The sequence below is a fragment of the Heptranchias perlo genome, chromosome 20 (assembly GCF_035084215.1).
Source record: "Heptranchias perlo isolate sHepPer1 chromosome 20, sHepPer1.hap1, whole genome shotgun sequence".
Lineage (NCBI taxonomy): Eukaryota > Metazoa > Chordata > Chondrichthyes > Hexanchiformes > Hexanchidae > Heptranchias > Heptranchias perlo.
Window position 1 is genome coordinate 3,540,782 of NC_090344.1, and position 19,853 is coordinate 3,560,634.

Here is a 19,853-nt window from a genome sequence, read left to right on the forward strand (position 1 = left end):
ACCAATAGTTTTAGAGTCCCCTACGAGTGGAAACATTTTCTCTCCGTCGACCCAATCAAACCCTTTCATTATCCAAAGACCTCCATCATGTCAGCCATCCGCCTGTTAAATCTATCCTGACAGCTATTATCTTTCAGTTCTGGCATCATCATTATTTTCACCTTCGCCAATTCCTCGATATCCTTTTGATAATAGGGAGACCAGAAGTGTTCACAGTGCGCCAAGTGTGGTTTAACCAAGGATCTCGGACAACAGGGACACAAATCACTAAAAGTGGTGACGACATTAAAAAAAACAAGCCAAGCAATGGGGTTCATTTCCAGTGGGATAGAATTGAAAAGCGGAGAAGTTATGTTAAGCATGTATCGTCTCCTGATAAATAATGAGACAAAGTAACTATTCAATATTCCAGCCATTTCACTGTTATTACCTCTGAGTATATCTTGTGTATCCCTTGTTGGCCCTATCCCTATCCTGATGTTATTGACATTTCAGTGCAATAATTGACTATTTCTTGATAATTTAATTTTGTATTTCCTTTCTGCTTTCCTGATTGCTTGTTGACATCCTTCCTAACGTCTTCATTTTCCCCTTTTTCATCCTTTCCTTTATTGTCCATGCAGTTAGAATATGCATTTGTTCAATTTCAATTTTACCCTTATCTCTTTATTCATCCACAATGTTTCATTATTGACAATTTGTTGTTTTTTTTAGAGGAATGTATTTCTCTTGAACTCTATTGATCACCGTTTCAAATATTTCCCAAAACCTGTTCTATATCTTTGTCAAGATTTTTTCCAAGTTCACCTTCCCAGGTTCCAATCTCACCCCCTCAAAAATAGTTTGATTCCAATCTATTAATTTGTTCTTTGTCTTACTGATGTCCCTCTCAATCTTTACGGTGGAGGGATTGAGTTAGGGAGTGATGTGTGAGTGAGTGAGGGAGGGAGTGAGGGAAGGAGGGAATGAGGGATGGATAGAGTGAGTGAATTAGCGTGTTCGTGAGTGTGCGAGTGACTGAATGAGTGAGAGCGAGAGGGAGGCAGGGAGAGCAGGCAGGAGCGATAAAATTACAAATGAGAGACAGGCAGACAAGAGAGGAATCACTGCTGGATCTAGTAATGGGAAATGAAACGGAGGAGATAGGAGAACGAAGTGTAGGCGAATATCGAGGCACCAGTGATAAGGTTTAAAATAATAATTGAGAAAGACGGCCACACGCCTATTGCCAGCACTCTCTGCGAGCATCCGCGGGTCAAATAGAGGCTTTCAGCATTTTCCACTTTTATTTCCTGGCGACGTCACAATTTCGACACTCACAGCTTCTTATTTCATGGCCAGGATGCAATTTACACACTTTCCCTTTCGTTAAGTCCCTCTTCAGTTCCGTAACCTGTAAATGAATCTGTTGACTTAACAAATATTACAGTCACTTCACACACTATCTCCTGCTGTCCGCTCTTGCCAAATTCCTGCTGGATGTTTATTTATTACATTGATTCGATATTCTGTACACTTACATATATGGCACTGAGAGCATGATCTTGTGAATCTGCACATTGAACCTGTTGTTTCTTATGTTAACTGTAACGATCTACAGACCTCGGGGCAGAGCACAATGAGAGAGCACTTGATCGCTGCTGGAGAAACATCTGGTTGAAATTCAGGTGTCGTTTGTCTGGTGCTTCCAGTTGCACGTTCTGTGGTTAGGATGTGTTCACTGAAGTTTAGTGACAAGGCTTTCCATGTTGGGTTGTGCATCGCATCTGTGTGCAATAGTGTGACTCAATCCGTTCATGAATCATTTCTGATTGCTGTAATTATTTGTCTCCCAGAATAACTGATGAAGCTTCTTTTCAGATTGGTTCTTTCAACAGTGATGACTGCCAGGTACTGAACTCTGTTGCATTCCCTTGTCTGTGGACGATGTCAGTGGGTGCATTGCTTAATTGCAGTGTTTAATTATAAATCAAGCGATCACTGGTTTAAATCACGATACTCCCTCTTCTTTCTAAATGATTTTGTGATTCATACAGTGAGTCTGAATTCCCTGTAGCAGCAGGATTGTTGTTTACATTGAAGCTTCCGCAGAGAAACAGGTTTGCTATCTCGATTGGTCACTACCGGTATTTATGCACCACATGAGTCTCCTCCTGCCCTATTTCATCTCGTTCTATCAGCCATACATTCCTTTCTCTTTCATCTCTTCATCGAGCTTCCCGTTTAAAGCATCTATGCCATTTGCCTCAATTATTCCTTTTGGTGGCGAGTTCCACATTCTTACCGCCCTTTGGGTAAAGAAGATTCTCTTGAATTCCCTCACAAACGGAACCGTTTTTTTCTTGGCCACCCAATCGAATCCTTTCAAAATCTTAAAGACCTCTATCAGGTCACCACTCAGTCTTCCCTTTTCTAGAGAAAAGAGTTCCAACCTGTTTAATCCTCCTGAGAAGTATATGCTCCGAGTTCTATTATCATCCTTGTGAATCTTTTTTTCAGCTTTGCCAATTCCTCTTTATTCTTCTTATAATCTGTCGACCAGAATTCTTCACGTTACTCCAAGTGTGGTTTCCTTTTTCACTTCACCTCTGAACTTTCCATTCTCAGCCTGGTTCTGACTTGTATTATCAACCTGACATCTGCCATACGTCCACTTCCTCTGCTTCATTTTATTCTCTATCTCCTACGTCATCCAGAGAGCTCTGGCTTTCGTTGCTTCTTGTGGGAATGGACACAGACTGTACCCGAAAAACCTCCTCTTCAAAAGCCGCCCATTGCTCGATTACAGTTTTGATTCCATTTTACCAGGGCCGGATCAGTTCTCAACCCTCTGTAATTGACCCTCTTACAATTAAGTGTTTTTTCTCCAGATTACTCCTTCTCCTTTTCCATTGCTATTCTAAACCTCATGATACTCTGTTCGCTATTCCCTAAATGCTCCCCCAGGGACACTTGCTCCACATTAACTATCTCATTCCCTAGAACCAGATCCATCATTGCCTCCTAACTACAGTTGCTTCACACACTAGCTCCTCCTGCCACACTTGCCACATGCCTGTTGGATGCATCTTTATTATATTCTGTGCACTTACATATATGGCACTGATAGCATGATCTTGGAAAACCACGCATTGAACCTGGCACTGTATTTGTTGGCTGCAAGTATCCAAAGCGATGGGGGCAGAGCACATTGACAGAGGATTTAAAGAAGCTGAAGACCTCTGCTTGAAATTCTGATGTTGTTTGGCTGGTGCTTCGAGTTCCGCGTTCTGTGGTGAGGATGTATTCACTGAAGCCGAGAGACAAGGCGTTCCAAGTTGGGTTGTGCATCGCATCTGTGCACAAAAATGTGACTCACTCCATTCATGAAACATTTCTGATTGCCGTAATTATTTGTCTCCCAGAATAACTCATGAAGCTTCTTTTCATCCTGGTAATATCAACATTGGTGACTGCCAGCTACTGAACTCCATTACATTGTGCGTGCAAGAATGGTGAACAGATGTGGGGGTGTAGCTCAGTGGTAGAGCATTTGACTGCAGATCAAGAGGTCTCTGGTTCGAATCCAGGTGCCCCCTTGCACATTCTGAGTGCTTCATTTGGGGACTCAGAAAATCAGCAATCTGTCGCTGTCGTTGTTTCCATTGAGTTTGCCGCACAGATCCAGGCCTTTTGACCCAACGGGTCTGTGCCAGCCTTCATGCTTCACACAAGACACCTCCCTCCCGACTTCATTTGCCCCCATCCGCACACTCTTCCATTCCTTTGGCCCCGTGTGTTGATCTTGTTTGCCATTTCATGTATCGATGTTATTTGCCTCAACTGCTCCTTAAGGTAGCGAATTCCACATTCTTGCAACTCTTTGGTAAAGAAGTTTCCCATGAATTCTCTATTGGATTTATTAGTGACTATCTTATAACCGATAGTTTTAGAGTCCCGGACGAGTGGAAACATTTTCTCTACGTCTACCCAATCAAACCCTTTCATTATCCAAAGACCTCTATCATGTCAGCCATCAGCCTGTTAAATCTATCCTGACAGGTATTATCTTTCAGTTCTGGCATCATCATTATTTTCACCTTCGCCAATTCCTCGATATCCTTTTGATAATAGGGAGACCAGAAGTGTTCACAGTGCTCCAAGTGTGGTTTAACCAAGGATCTCGGACGACAGGTACACAAATCACTAAAAGTGGCGACGACATAAATAAAAACAAGCCAAGCACTGGGGTTCATTTCCAGGGGGATAGAATTCAAAAGCGGAGAAGTTATGTTCAGCATCAAGAGTCTCCCTGATAAATACTGAGGCAAAGTAACTGTTCAATATACCAGCCATTTCACTGTTATTACCTCTGAGTATATCTTGTGTATCCCTTGTTGGCCCTATCCCTATCCTGATGTTATTGACGTTTCAGTGCAATAATTGCCTATTTCTTGATAATTTAATTTTGTATTTCCTTTCTGCTTTCCTGATTGCTTGTTGACATCCTTCCTAACGTCTTCATGTTCCCCTTTATCATCCTTTACTTTATTGTCCATGCAGTTAGAATATGCATTTGTTCAATTTCTATTTTACCTTATCTCTATCTCTTTATTCATCCACAATGTTTCATTATTGAATATTTGTTGCTTTTTTTTTAGAGGAATGAATTTCTCTTGAAATCTATTGATCACCGTTTCAAATATTTCCCAAAACCTGTTCTATATCTTTGTCAAGATTTTTACGAGTTCACCTTCCCAGGTTCCAATCTCACACCCTCAAAAATAGTTTTTTCCAATCTATTAATTTGGTCTTTGTCTTACTGATGTCTCTCTCAATCTTTACGGTGGAGGGATTGAGGTAGGGAGTGATGTGTGAATGAGTGAGGGAGGGAGTGAGGGAAGGAGGGAATGAGGGATGGATAGAGTGAGTGAATTAGCGTGTTCGTGAGTGTGCGAGTGACTGAATGAGTGAGAGCGAGAGGGAGGCAGGGAGAGCAGTCATGAGCGATAAAATTACAAATGCGAGACAGGCAGACAAGAGAGGAATCACTGCTGGATCTAGTAATGGGGAATGAAACGGAGGAGATCGGAGAAGTAAGTGTTGGCGAATATCGAGGCACCAGTGATAAGGTTTAAAATAATAATTGAGAAAGACGGCCACACGCCTATTGCCAGCACTCTCTGCGAGCATCCGAGGGCCAAATAGAGGCTTTCAGCATTTTCCACTTTTATTTCCTGGCGACGTCACACTTTCGACACTCACAGCTTCTTATTTCATGGCCAGGATGCAATTTACACACTTTCCCTTGCGTTAAGTCCCACTTCTGTTCCGTAACCTGTAAATGAATCTGTTGACTTAACAAATATTACAGTCACTTCACACACTATCTCCTCCTGTCCACTCTTGCCAAATGCCTGCTGGATGTTTATTTATTACATTGATTCGATATTCTGTACACTTACATATATGGCACTGGGAGCATGATCTTGTGAAACTGCACATTGAACCTGTTGTTTCTTGTGTTGACTGTAACGATCTACAGAACTAGGGGCAGAGCACAGTGAGAGAGCACTTGACAGCTGCTGGAGAAACATCTGGTTGAAATTCAGGTGTCGTTTGTCTGGTGCTTCCAGTTCCGCGTTCTGTGGTGAGGATGTGTTCATTGAAGTTTAGTGACAAGGCTTTCCATGTTGGGTTGTGCATCGCATCTGTATACAATAGTGTGACTCACTCCGTTCATGATTCATTTCTGATTGCTGAATTTACCTGTCTTCCAGAATAACTGATGAAGCTTATTTTCATGTTGGTCATATCAACATGGTGACTGCCAGCTACTGAGCTCCATTACATTGTGCGTGCAAGAATGTTCAACAGATGTGGGGGTGTAGCTCAGTGGTAGAGCATTTGACTGCAGATCAAGAGGTCCGTGGTTCGAATCCAGGCGCCCCCTTGCACATTCCCAGTGCTTCTTTTGGGGAGTCAGAAAATCAGTAATCTGTCGCTGTCGTTGTTGAAATTGAGTTTGCCGCACAGATCCAGGCCTTTTGACCCAACGGGTCTGTGCCAGCCTTTCGGCTTCACACAAGACTCCTCCCTTCCTCCTTCACTTGCCCACATCCGCACACTCTTCCATTCCTTTCGCCCCCGTGTGTTTGTCTCGTTTGCCATTTCATGTATCGATGTTATTTGCCTCAACGACTCCTTACGGTAGCGAATTCCACAAACTTGCAACTCTTTGGCAAAGAAGTTTCCCATGAATTCTCTATTGGATTTATTAGTGACTATCTTATATTGATAACCAATAGTTTTAGAGTCCCCTACGATTGGAAACATTTTCTCTCCGTCGACCCAATCAAACCCTTTCATTATCCAAAGACCTCCATCATGTCAGCCATCAGCCTGTTAAATTTATCCTGAAAGGTATTATCTTTCAGTTCTGGCATCATCATTATTTTCACCTTCGCCAATTTCTCGATATCCTTTTTATAATAGGGAGACCAGAAATGTTCACAGTGCTCCAAGTGTGGTTTAACCAAGGATCTCGGACTACAGGTACACAAACCACTAAAAGTGGCGACGACATAAATAAAAACAAGCCAAGCACTGGGGTTCATTTCCAGGGGGATAGAATTGAAAAGCGGAGAAGTTATGTTAAGCATCTATAGTCTCCCTGATAAATACTGAGGCAAAGTAACTATTCAATATTCCAGCCATTTCACTTTAATTACCTGTTCGTATATCTTGTGTATCGCTTGTTGGCCCTTTCCCTATCCTGATGTTATTGACGTTTCAGTGGAATAATTGACTATTTCTTGATAATTTAATCTTGTATTTTCTTTCTGCTTTCCTGATTGCTTTTTGACATCCTTCCTAACATCTTCATTTCCCCTTTATCATCCTTTCCTTTATTGTCCATGTGATTCGAAGATGCCTTTGTTTAATTTCAATTTTACCCTTATCTCTTTATTCATCCACAATGTTTCATTATTGACTATTTGTTGTTTTCTTCAGATGAATATAGTTCTCTTGAACTCTATTGATCACCGTTTCAAATATTTCCCAAAACCTGTTCTCCATCTGTGTCAAGATTTTTTCCAAGTTCACCTTCCGAGGTTCCAATCTCACCCCATCAAAAATAATTTGTTTCCAATCTATTAATTTGGTCTTTGTCTTACTTATGTCTCTCTCAATCTTTTACGGTGGAGGGATTGAGGTAGGGAGTTAGTTTGTGAGTGAGTGAGGGAGGGATGGAGGGAGTGAGGGAAGGATGGAATGAGGGATGGATCGAGTGAGTGAATTAGCGTGTTCGTGAGTGTGCGAGTGACTGAATGAGTGAGAGCGAGAGGGAGGTATGGAGAGCAGGCAGGAGTGATAAAATTACAAAAGAGAGACAGGCAGACAAGAGAGGAATCACTGCTGGATCTAGTAATGGGAAATGAAACGGAGGAGATAGAAGTAAGTGTAGGCGAATATCGAGGCACAAGTGATAAGGTTTAAAATAATAATTGAGAAAGACTGCCACAAGCCTATTGACAGCACTCTGCGAGCATCCGCGGGCCAAATAGAAGCTTTCAGCATTTTCCACTTTTATTTCCTGGCGACGTCACACTTTCGACACTCACAGCTTCTTATTTCATGGCCAGGATGCAATTTACACACTTTCCCTTTCGTTAAGTCCCACTTCTGTTCCGTAACCTGTAAATGAATCTATTGACTTAACAAATATTACAGTCACTTCACACACTATCTCCTGCTGTCTGCTCGTGCCAAATGCCTGCTGGATGTTTATTTATTACATTGATTCGATATTCTGTACACTTACATATATGGCACTGATAGCATGATCTTGTGAAACTGCACATTGAACCTGGTGTTTCTTGTGTTGACTGTAACGATGTAAAGAGCGGGGTCAGAGCAGAGTGAGAGAGCATTTGACTGCAGCTGGCGAAAAGTCTGGTTGAAATTCAGGTGTCGTTTGTCTGGAGCTTCATGTTCCGTGTTCTCTGGTAAGGATGTGTTCACTGAAGCTTAGTGACAATGCTTTCCATATTGGGTTGTGCATCGCATCTGTACACAATAGTGTCACTCACTCTATTCATGAAACATTACTGATTTCCCGAGTGATTTATCTCCCTGAATAACTGATAAAGCTTATTTTCATGTTGGTTTTTCAACATTGATCACTGCCAAGTACTGAGCTCCGTTACCTTGTGTGTGTAAGAAGCGGGGCTGGTTGTGGGGGTGTAGTTCAGTGGCAGACCATTTGACTTCAGATTATGAGGTATTTGGTTCAAATCCAGGTACCCCTTTGCATTGTAAATGCTTATCTTGGGATGCGTAGGGTAAGTGTACCCTCCCTGCAGAAGCAGGATTGTTGCTTATGTTCTGTTACGTTATGCCGACAGCAGTTGAGAAGTCCACTCATCTCGATTGTTCCATCCTGATATTTCCGCTCCACATGAGCCTCCTCCCTCCCTACTTCATCTCACCCGATCACCCTGCCCTTTACTTCATCTGCTTATCTTGCTTCCCCTTTAAAGCATCTATGCCATTCGCCTGAACTATTCCTTTTGTTGGGAGTTTCACATTCTTACCAAACTTTCAGTAAAGATGTTTCTCTTCAATTCCGATTGGATTTATTCGTGACTAGCTCATATTTATGACCTCTCGTTTTGGTCTCCCTCACAAATGGAAACATTCTGACGACGTCTCCCCTACCAAACCCTTTAATTATCTTAAAGATCTCTATCAGGTCATCCCCCAGTCTTCTCTTTTCGAGAGAAAAGAGCTCCAACCTGTTGAGCCTTTCCTGATAAGTATTTCCTGATAAGTCCGAGTTCTATTATCATCCTTGTGAATCTTTTTTGCTGCTTTGCCAATTCCTCTCTAATCTTCTTATAATCTGGAGACCAGAACTTTTCACATTACTTCAAGTTTGGTCCAACCAAGGTTCTATTCCTGCTTATCATCTGGTTTTCAATTGTATCCCTTAGTGGTCTCAGCCCGGATCCCTGTGGAATACCACTTCTCATCTTTTGTCAGTCTGAAGAACTACCCTTACCCTTACTCTCTGTTTTCTGTTTTGTAGCCAGCTTGCTATCCATTCTGATACTTGTCCACTGACTCCACATCCTCAGACCTCAGATATGAGTTGAAAATGCTGAACCTTATCGAAGGCTTTTTGAAAATCCAAATTTATTACGACTGCTACATCAGCCATGTCTATTCTTTCTGTTACTTCTTCAAATAATTCAATAAGATTGCTCAAGCATGACCTTCCTTTCTGAAATCCGTGCTGTCTATTATTTATTATAATTTAGTTTTCTAGATATTTTTTCTGTTGCATCATAGAGTAATCATTCCATTATCTACACTAACACCGATTATAAACTCACTGTTTTGTTGCTCCCTGGGCTTGTTCTATCTCCCTTGTTTTATTTTAGGAATAGGATTGCTGTCCATCAGACCTCTAACAATATTCCCTTTTCTAATGAATGTTTACACATATGAAAGAATATCTCTGCTGTCTCTTCCCTAATGTCTATTAACATGCGCGGCTGCAATCGATCCTGACTGGGGGTCCTTTCCTCTCTAAGTTTGATTAGTTTATCAATTATCTTTTATGTTTTGTAGTGAAATTGCAGTTAAGGAGGAGGAGTGTGAAACATTGGATGGAATAAACATGTTGAGAGAAGAAGTATTAAGGAGATTAGCATCTTTGAATGTAGATAAATCCCCAGGGCCGGATGAAATGTATCCCAGGCTGTTAAAAGAAGCAAGGGAGGAAATAACGGAGACTCTGAACATCGTTTTCCAATCCTCCCTGGATAAGGCGTGGTGCTGGAGAATTGGAGGACTGCTAGTGTCTTACCGTTATTTAAAAAGGGAGATAAGGATAGACCGAGTTATTATCGGCCAATCAGTTTTACCTCGGTGGTGGGCAAATTATTGGAATCAATTCTGAGTGACACGTTAAACCATCACGTAGAAAGTAACGGGTTAATGAAGGATAGTCAAGATGGATTTATAAGGGAAGGTCGTGACTGACTGACTTGATTGAATTTTTTGAGGAGGTAACAAGGATTGTCAATGACGGCAGTGCATTTGATGTCGTCCACAAGGATTCTAGCAATGGTCGACGGGAGTTTTTATGACTGGAAGGCTATTTCCAGTCGGGTTCCGCATGGCTCACTATTAGGTCCCTTGCTTTTCCTGGTATATATTAATGATTTTAACTTAAATGTACGGGCATGATAAAGAAGTTTGCTGAGGATACAAAAATTGACGGTCAACTTTTGTATTCTCTGCCAGCTTCTTTATCATGCCTCCTAAATTTAAGTTAAAATCATGAATATATAGTGAGGAGGAAACCTGTAGACTGCAGGAAGATATCAACGGACTGATCAGGTGGGCAGAAAATTGACAAATTGAATTCAATCCGGACAGGTGTGAGGTGATGCATTTGGGGAGGGCAAAAAAGGCAATGGAATACAAAATAAATGGAATGATACTGAGAGGTAGAGGACGTGAGGGACCTTGGAGTGCATTTGCTTTCTTCGCCGAGGCATAGAATATAAGAGCAGGGACGTTATGCTCGAGCGGTATAAAACACTGGTTATATCACAGCTTAAGTACTGCATACAGTTCTGATCACCATATTATAGGAAACAATGTAATTGTACTGGAGAGGATACAAAGGAGAGTGGACGAATGAGTGAATGAGTGAGTGAATGAGTGAGTGAGTGAGTGATTGAGTGATTGAGTGAGTGAGCGAATGAGTGCGTGAGTAAGTGAGTGAGTGAGTGAATGAGTGAGTGAGTGATTGAGTGAGTGAGCGAATGAGTGCGTGAGTAAGTGAGTGAGTGAGTGATTGAGTGAGTGAATGGGTGAGTGAGTGAGTGAATAAGTGAGTGAGTGGATGAATGAGTGATTGCGAGAGGGAAGCAGGGAGAGAAGACAGGAGCGATGAAATGACAAAAGGGAGACAGGCAGACAAGAGAGGAATCACTGCTGGATCTCGTAATGGGAAGTGAAATGGAACAGATAAGAGAAGTTAACGTTGGGGAACATCTAGGCACGAGCGATCACAACATAATAAGGTTTATAAATATCATTGCGAAAGACGGTCACAGTTCTGTCGCCTGCACTTTCTGACTGCATTTGACGGCCAAAAGTAGTTTATGGAGAATTTTCCACTTTTGTTTCCCGGAAATTACACACTTTGGGCACTCACAGCCTCTTATTTCATGGCCAGGATGTAAATTCTGTAATTTACAAAGTTTTCCATTCGTAAAGACCCATTTCTGTTCCGTAACCAGCAATTGGATGTATTGACTTAACATATAGAATCATAGAAAGGTTACAGCACAGAAGGAGACCATTCGGCCAATCGGGCGCGGGCCGGCTCCCTGCAAGTGCAACCCAGTGACACTCCCCCATCCTATCCCCGTAGCCCTGCAATTTTTTCCCTTCAAGTACTTATCCAGTTCCCTTTTGAAGGCCATTATTGAATCTGCCTCCACGACCTCCTCGGGCAATGCATTCCAGATTCTAACAACTCAATGCGTAAAACAGTTTCTCTCTATCTGCTCTGCAAGAAACCTCATGGTTTTGAAGACCTCCATCAAATTTCGTCTCAACCTTCTCTGCTCTGAGGAGAACAACCTCAGCTTCTCCAGTCTATGCACGTAACTGAAGTCCCACATCCCTGAAATCATTCCAGTAAATATTTTCTGCACCCTCTCTAAGGCCTTCACATCCTTCCCAAAGCGTGGTGCCCAGAATTTGACACAATACTCCAGTTGAGGCCAAACCAGTGTTTTACAAAGGTGAAGCCCTGAGAGGGGGTGCAGAAAAAAATTACTAGCATAATTCCAGGAATGAGGGACTTTAGTTACATGGATCGACTGGAGAATATGGTGTTGCTCTCCTTGGAACAGAGACGGTTTTGTCGAGTTTTGATAGAGGTATTCAAATCATGAAGGATCTCGACATGGAAGAAGGAGAGAAACTGTTCACATTGGCGGAAGGGTTAAGAACCAGACGACATAGATTTAAGGTGATTGGCAAAATAACCAAAGGTGACATGAGGAAAAACTTTTTCACGCAGTGAGAGGTTCGGATTTGGAATGCACTGCCCGAGGATGTGATGGAGGCAGATTCAATCATGGCCTTGAAAGGGGAGCTGGATAAGTACTTGAAAGGAAAAAAAAATGCAGGGCTTCGGGGAAAGGCAAGGGAGTGTTTCTAGCTGGATCGCTCTTGCAGAGAGCCAGCACGGACTCGATGGGCCAAATGGCCTCTTTCCGTGCTGTAACCTTTCGATGATTCAACTTTATGTGTTGGAGGCGATTCAAAGGTAACAGAGCGTGCCGTAAATCAACACACCTCTCAGTATCCTCGCAAGCAATGTAGTTTAAGAGCAATTAATCCTGAAACGTCTTACTTGATAACTCAAGTCGTACACTCGAAACCAATTTGGTAAAGGAAGACTAATATTGGGGACTGGAAATAGTTAGTGTACAACTTGATATTGCTGTACACTGGAATAGAAAACGAGATTGGATGGACAGAAGTGGTCTGAAAGGATGGCCGATCGGCAGTGGGACGCCATGAACTGTTACACTGGCTGCACAATTGAGCGAACAGCGGCTCGTTGGTCTCGGGGTATGATTCTTGCTTAGGGCGTTTCATTGAATAATATGCAAGAGGTCCCGGGTTCACATCCCGGATGAGCCCTCCTGTGTTGCTCCTTTTAGTGAAAAGTCACCAATTGGCTTCTGACATCTTTTCAGTGTTGCTGTTGGTGGAACTGAATTCTTTCCAGACCATGTTTGAGCTCCAGTGGACTGAATGCCGAAGATTCATCGGCGCAACACACAGAAAGCAAATAAAATGTCTCAAGATGATGAGGAGATTGAAACTGAATTTGCATTTTTCCCAATTCAGGCGGATATTCGATGGCGGGATAGAATGCCACGTATCCAAGTTTGCCGATGACGCCAAGATGGGCAGCATTGTTAGCAGTGCAGATGAAAGCATAAAATTACAGAGATGCATTAATACAATGAATGACTGGGTAAAATTGTGTCAAATCGATATCTGTTTAGTCAAGTGTGAGGTCATCCACTTTGGACCTGGAAGGATAAATCAAAGTATTTTCGAAATGGTGAAAAGCTCGAAAAAGTGAAGGTCCAAAAAGACTTCGGGGTCCATTTACATAAATCATTAAAATGTCATGGACAGGTAAAAAAAATAATCAAAAAGGTTAATGCAATGTTGGTCTTTATATCTAGACGACTAGAATACAAGGGGATAGGCATTATGATACAGTTATACAAAGCTCTGGTTGGACCACACCAGAAGTATTGTATTCAGTTCTGGGCAACGCACCTTCGGAAGGATATATTGGCTGTGGAGTGAGTGCAGCGTCGATTTACTAGAATGTTACCTGGACACCAAGGGTTAAATTAGGCGGAAAGTTTACACAAACTGGGGTTTACCTCGAATTTAGTCGATTAAGGGCTGATTTGATCGAACTTTTCAAAATATTAAGGGGAACTGATGGAGTAGATCGAGAAAAACTATTTCCGCCGGCTGGGATCTCTAAGACTTGGGGACATAGCCTAAACATTAGGGTCAGGACTTTCAGGAGTGAAGTTGGGAAACACCTCTGCAAGCAAAGGGAGGGAGAAGTTTGGAACTCTCTTCCACAAACGGCAGTTGATGCGAGCTGAATTGTTAATTTTATACCTGAGATTGATCGATTTTTGTTAACTGAAGTTATTAAGCGATACGGGGCTAAAGTGATTATATGGAGTTCGGTCACATATCAGCCATGATCTGTTTGAATTGCGGAACAGGCTCGAGGGGTGAAATGGCATACTTCTATTCCTCAGCTCCTCATTGGTGAGAATGATTCTGCATTGGCCGGAAAACGAACCAAAGTCTCCCGCATAAGAGGTGAGAATTCGACCCCTGCACAACCAATGCGCGCGTTCTTAATAGCGGCAAGTGTCCATTTGGAATCCTATCTGAACGAACATGCCGTTTACAGCTGCGGTGGCCGAGTGTTTAAAGCGTTGGACTCAAAATTCAATTGAGGTTTTCCTGCGCAGGTTTGAATTCTGCTCGCAGAGCTTCTGTTTCAAGATCACTTCAGTGCTGAAATAGATTAACTTGGAGTTTATTGACCGCATTTATCTCTCTCCCAGAATGAGAGATTTTACAGCGTGGCCGGTGCTTTTAATTAGTGTCAAATCTTCTCTTGCAAGATTTCAAGACCCGAGAAGGAATCTCTCCCAATCTGTAACTTAAATTCTGCTAGTTTGCAAAACCTGACATTTTTACTCTTTATTTTCTTTGTCTGCATCTCTCTCTCTCTCCCTGTCTCTGTCTCTTGTCTCTCTGTTTTGTCCCGATGGACTTCTCAGGCTTCCTTGAACGGCGACAGCTGATCTCACCAGCAACAATAGCAGAGAATGTGAAAGGAAAAAAAAGACTGAGACAGTAGGAAAAGGAAAGGTGCAACCCAGCTGATAAATTGGTAGCTAATGTATCCACATTCATGGATCTTCACTCTCATAGTGAATGAAAGCAGCAATTTGACTAAAGTGTACTTATGGTGGAGTGTAAACTATGACGATGCCGAGACAGACGACAATGTCGTTTCAGAGTAATTCATTCTGTAAAGTGTTACTTGATAATACAAGTCGTACATTCAAAACAAATTTGATATTTTTGATGTGATATAATTAGTGCAGAACTTGACATTGTACAAGAAAGCGGGATTCTATCGACAGAGCCTTCTGAAAGGATGGCGGATCGGCTGCGTGGCAGCGAAATTTTACAGTGGTTGCACGGCTCTGTTGCCAGTTGGTCTTTGGGTCTGATTCTCGCTCAGGGAGTTTCATTGGTTCAAATCCAGGATAAGCCCCGTTGTGTCCCCATTTTTAGTCAAAAATCACCAATTGGCTTCTCACATCTTTTCAGCGGTGCAGAAGGCAGGTTTGACTTATCTCCAGCAGAACATGTTTGAGCACCAGAGGACAGAATGCAAAGGGTTTGTCCACGCAACACACGGAGACGAAATGAAGATAATCTTTCAAGAAGTTGGACAGATTGAAGCCGTCACATGAATTTATCCCAATTCAGGCGATCTCATGGGTGCAGAATACAAAAGGTAAAGGATGCTGCATTGTCCTGGAAAGAAACTCATGGTTTACCGCCGGCAGGCAAGGGTTTCACACTGAGCCACCAATGCACACCACGGCTGCAGACTGCACGTGTAACGTTGGATACATGTCTGGAACATGCAGACTGGCAGAGTTCCGGTTTGTCCACCTCAAAAATTTCAAGAATTGCCTTCAAGCTGCACCTTAAAATCTGCTCAATCACAGAATTTGGAGATTTATACTATTTTTCTTTGCATGCATCTCGATATCTCTGTCTGCGTTTCTTCCCTCTCTGCCTTTCCCCCTGATGGACTTATACAGCTTCTTTGAACGGCCAGACGGGTTTCTGGAACGCCCAGGTTTCCAGACTGTAGAATCTTCAGTCCATTTATTGTATTTCGACAGGATGATCTTTGCTATTTTTCCGTCTCCGTATTCAGAAAATATAAGCCCAGATGGGATTTCATCTCCTCGGGTCCCGTCACCTTCGGGTAATGGGAATGAACCCAATCTATCATTCGGTCTTAATATCTGTATTCTCATTGCTTAAGAATAAAATTACGGGGTTACAGTTATTTTGAGGACACATTTTGGAAATTAACACATAACAGACTTATTCGAAAACTAGAAGCACGTAATTAGCTAAAGGATAGGAGGCATAGAGTCGTGGTGAACGGATGTTTTTCTGACTGGAGAGAAATATGCAGTGGGATCACCCAGGGGTCGGTATGAGGACTATTGCTTTTCTTGTTATAAATACATGACTTGGATGTAGGAATAGGGAGTACAGTTTGGAAATTTGCGGATGATACAAAACTTGGCAACTTAGAGCATAGTGAGGAAGATAGTAGCAGACTTCAGGAGAACATGGACAGACTGGTGAAATGGGCAGTCACGTGACAGATTTAACGCCGATCAGTGTGAAGTCATGCACTTTTGGAAGCAGAACAAGAAGTATAATCTAAATGGAACAATTTATGGGGGGTTGCAAGAGCAGGGGGACCTGGGGGAGCATATTCACAAAACAGGGCAAGTTAATAAGGTAGTTAAAAAGCGTATGGGATATTTGGCTTTGTAAATGGGGGCATTGAATTTAATTACAAGGAAGTCACACAAAACCTTTACAAGTCACTGGTTAGGCCTCAGCTGGAATATATTGTACACTTCTGGGCACCATACTATACGAAGGATGAAAAAGGATTGAAGGGGATTCAGAGCAGGTTGACCTGGATGATACCAGGGATGAGGGACTTCAGTTATTTGGAGAGATAGGAGAAGCTGGGATTATTCTCCTGACAGCAGAGATGGTTAACGGGAGACCAAAGAGAGGTATTCAAAATAATGAGGGGTTTTGAAATAGCAAGTAGGGAGAAATTGTTTCCTCTGGCAACTGGGTCGGTAACCAAAGATCATAGATTTAAAATAATTGGCAAAATAACCAGAGAGGAATTTAAGAGATTTTTTTTCACACAGAGGGTTTGTTAAGATCAGGAACACACTTCCTGAAAGGGTGGTGGAAGCAGATATCACAGGATCATTCAAAAGGCAATTGGACATGTACTTGAGGAGGACTAATTTGCAGGGTTATGGGGAAAATCTGGGGTGTGGGTCTAATTTGGACAGGTCTTCGAAAAATAGCCGGCACAGGTACGATGGCCGAATGGCCTCCTTCTATGCTGTAAGATTCTATGATTCTATGATTACCTTCTGAATCGTTGGAATTGATAATATTTAGTGTTGTGGAGCCAAGAAAATTATAACCATGATATTCGGCTTCTCCATTCCCTTATGAATATCGCAGATTATAATGTCCAGGCGGGGTGGGACTGAATGGTGGATAGAGTGCGGAGATTGGGATGGAAGCCCAGCAGAATGAACTTGATGTCAACAGCAGGCGGTGAACCTTCTTCTCCAGAGAGGATCGTCATTTCAGTTCAGAAGGAAAAAGGTATCAAGAAAATCGGGTGAAATAGACAGGGAATGATCCGGGACTGACAGCACATCCCTTTTAAACAGACACAGACACGGAATGATCCAAGACTTACAGCACATCCCTTTTAAACTGACACAGACACGGAAAAATTCCGGGACTGACAGCACATCCCTTTTAAACTGACACAGACACGGAATGATCCGTGACTGACAGCACATCCCTTTTTCACCGACAGAGACACGGAATGATCCCGACATAAATCATAATCATGGTACATAAATTTCTCTTACGTTGACTACAAGATTTACTCGTTTTACAACGACATCACTGTCCACTTTTATTATTCGCGACCTTGCAATCTCAATACCTTCTTGGTTGGAACTGTTGCTGATTTCAGCAAACAATGCAAAAAATTCCTTCTGCCGTTTGCCGACCTTCTGGATGGACTGAATGAAAGAAACAAGATTAAACACAACGTCGACGAGTGTGAAACTTGAACCCACGCGTGCAGAGCACAATGGATTAGCAGTCCATCGCCTTAACCACTCGGCCACCTCGTCGCATGCACAAATTTGCGAAAGCTCCTTTATTCAAAATGAAAATACTGCCGATGTTGCCAAACTGAAATAAAACAGTAAATGCCGGACATCCTCAGCAGGTCAGGCAGAATCTTGAGATACAGAGTTAACATTTCATGTAGATGACCATCACATGAGTGTTCTATTACAATCCTGACTTGCGCCTTGCAGATGGTGGGACGGCTTTGGGGTGTCAGGAGGTGAGTTACTCGGCGCAGAATATCCAGCCTCTGACCTGCTCTTGTTGCCACAGCATTCAGCTGGCTGGTTCAGTTAACTTTCTGGTTCATGGTGACCACCAGGATGTTGATGGTGGGTGATTCCTAGAAAGATTCCAGGAATGAGGGGCTTTAGTTTCATGGGTAGACTGGAGAAGCTGGGGTTGTTCTCCGTGGAATAGAGACGGTTGCGAGGAGATTTAATCGAGGTATTCAAAATAATGAAGGGCCTGGACAGAGTAGATAGAGAGAAACTGTTCCCATTGGCGGAAGGGTCAATGACCAGAGGACATAAATTTAAGGAGTTTGGCAAAAGTGCCAAAGGTGACATGAGGAAAAACCTGGTTACACAGCGAGTGTTTAGGATCTGGAATGCACCGCCCGAGGGGGTGGTGGAGGCAGATTCAATCATGGCCATCAACAGGGAACTGAATAAGTAATTGAAACGAAAAATAAATACAGGGCGAGAGGGAAAGGGCGGTGTGGGGCGGTGGTGTCTAGCTGGATTGCTCTTGCAGAGAGACGGTACGGACTCGATGTGCCGAATGGCCTTTTTCCATGCTGTAACCTTTCCATGATTCTATTCTATGTGTCGGGGGCGATGCAAAGCGACCGGAGCGTGACGTAAATCGACCTGCTCATGTCCATTCCCTGATAATAAATCCGAGTGTGATGCAAAGAAGAAATACATAATTATGGTACATATCTTTCATCTTATGCTCACCACGAGAGATACTTCGTTTACCAGTGGGCCATTGCGCACTTTGATTGAAACTTCACCTGGATCACCCCTTACACTCCCAACACCTCCGTGCAAGAAACATTTTGGGTGGCAATTCAGACTTTGCTGATTTGTGCAAACAGATGTAAGCCAGCAATGCGGAAACGCACTTCTTCGGAAAGAAGATTTTTGGGTGACGCGGCCAAAATGAACAGCTCGACTAATTGTAGCAGAGGGGGATCCGAACCCACATAATCGAAAGATTGACTCCACCATCTTGGACAACTGCATTGCTCTCCTCCATACCAGTCTGTCCATTTCTGATATAAAAGTTCAGAGGGCTGAAAGCTTACCTCTGGTTCTTTCTCCACAGGTGCTGCCTGACCTGCTGAGTGTTTCCAGCATTTTCTGTTTTCATTTTTGTGAATTCACAATGGCTGTTTTCCTGAAAACACCCAGTTTGACCCAAGGACAAAGCTCGCACTTCACTTTCCCCACACGCTTTAAAGTCTGTCGTTTCTGAACAAAATCCCCTCCGCGCCGGACATTCAAAGGACCTTTCGCTCACGGCCAACCTCCTGTCATCGACACTTTTTCACCATTCCCGCGCTTCTCATTTCTCCTCATTCCTTTTCAATCGGACATTTCCACAGACCGATTAAGATCAAGCGGAACATTTCCGGTCTTACTGTACCGCCCAGACTGACAAAAGTGCACCTTTCAGCCGTAATTCGCAGCTCTGTCGCGCCGCCCGTCTCTCCCGCACATCAACTGCTCGGGCAAAAGCGCCAACGACCATGAAAACAAAACCCAGTTCTTCAGTTAACATCCCCCGTGTCACAAGATACCCCATGGAAATTTCACGGAAAAGTATGCCGCTGTCCTTCCGAATGCCTGCCCTGCTTTCTTAGTGCTTGTCTCTGGAACAGTCACGCAGATCGAAATGTATCGATTGGTTTCAAGGCACAAATGAACATTGGTGCGAGCGGGACATGTGCCCCCGAGAAACAGCGGTCGATGTGGAGCAAACTTAAAGGCGTAAGAATGTGAAAGTGAATGTTACAGTTGACAAGGCCGCAGGAAAGTCTCCATGAAATGGACGATGATTGTGGAAGGAAGAAAATGCTGGAAGAAGCGACAGGTCTGAATTTTGGATCATCCAGCAGAGACACATGAGAGAACAAAAACAGGATACAGACAAAGGTGCTGGAGGCAGAAAGAAAAAGCACGAAATAAGAGGAATGAAAA

At 42.9% G+C, this 19,853-nt stretch overlaps 3 non-coding genes and 1 pseudogene across 3 annotated transcripts; 2 read left to right on the forward strand and 2 right to left on the reverse strand.

Annotated features, from left to right (window-relative positions):
* Nucleotides 1-19,853, reverse strand: part of LOC137335567 (zinc finger protein 271-like) — a 73,852-nt pseudogene that overhangs the window by 32,969 nt on the left and 21,030 nt on the right.
* trnac-gca (transfer RNA cysteine (anticodon GCA)) lies at nucleotides 3,507-3,578 on the forward strand. The gene has a single exon. It is a non-coding gene; the product is annotated as a tRNA-Cys (tRNA).
* Nucleotides 5,861-5,932, forward strand: trnac-gca (transfer RNA cysteine (anticodon GCA)). Its single transcript has one exon. It is a non-coding gene; the product is annotated as a tRNA-Cys (tRNA).
* trnas-gcu (transfer RNA serine (anticodon GCU)) lies at nucleotides 17,567-17,648 on the reverse strand. The gene has a single exon. It is a non-coding gene; the product is annotated as a tRNA-Ser (tRNA).